At 56.1% G+C, this 688-nt stretch overlaps 1 protein-coding gene across 1 annotated transcript in view; it reads left to right on the top strand.

Moving 5' to 3' along the window:
* LRRC16A (leucine rich repeat containing 16A) overlaps positions 1-688 on the top strand; it is a 125,121-nt gene that overhangs the window by 91,023 nt on the left and 33,410 nt on the right. The window lies entirely within an intron of this gene.

The following is a 688-nucleotide window of genomic DNA, read 5'->3' as shown; positions in this document are numbered from 1 at the left end:
CCGCGTGCTGCGGGCGCTCTCTCAGGGAAGCGTGTTGTGGCCACGGAGTGGTAACGGGCGGATGTTTCTCGGAAGGAAGGAGCCTGACGTCACTGTTCTCCGAGAGCACCAGGCCCAGAGGGGTCAGGTGTCTGGTCTCTCCCCCGAGTGGGAGGCTCTTGTCCGTGAGCCGGCCGCCGTGAACCAAGCGAGGACGGGCGTCTCACCTGGGACAGGTGCTGCAGCCCAGGGAGGGCTTCGCCCACGGCTCAGCTTCTCGGACAACCTTCCTTTAACTTAATTAGCTTACGGACATTTTGTTTCTTTTTTAAAAATAGGTTCTTTATTGATTTCAGAAAGGAAGGGAGAGGGGGAGAGAGAGAAATACCAGTGGTGAGAGAGGATCTTGGATCGGCCGCCTTCTGCACGCCCCGCAATGGGGATTCAGCCTGCAACCTAGGCCTGTGCCCTGACAGGGAATCGAACTCCGACCTCGTGGTTCATAGATCAACTCAACCACTGAGCCACACTGGCCTGGTCATTTTTTCTTCTTTATCTTTAAATTTCTCCTGAAAAGGTCGCTGATGTGTGGGTTATTTCAGAGTCTGTGAACACGTGTTTGGCCTTTTGGGCGTCGGGTGCTGACTTGCAGGGCTGACCCAGGTGGCCCGTGTCTGTCTTCCAGGAAAGGGAAGGAGGGGACGCCCTC

Source organism: Myotis davidii, unplaced genomic scaffold (genome assembly GCF_000327345.1).
Source record: "Myotis davidii unplaced genomic scaffold, ASM32734v1 scaffold217, whole genome shotgun sequence".
Taxonomy (NCBI): Eukaryota; Metazoa; Chordata; class Mammalia; order Chiroptera; family Vespertilionidae; genus Myotis; species Myotis davidii.
Note: the sequence above shows the minus strand (reverse complement) of the source record. Positions and strands in the feature narration are given on the sequence as shown.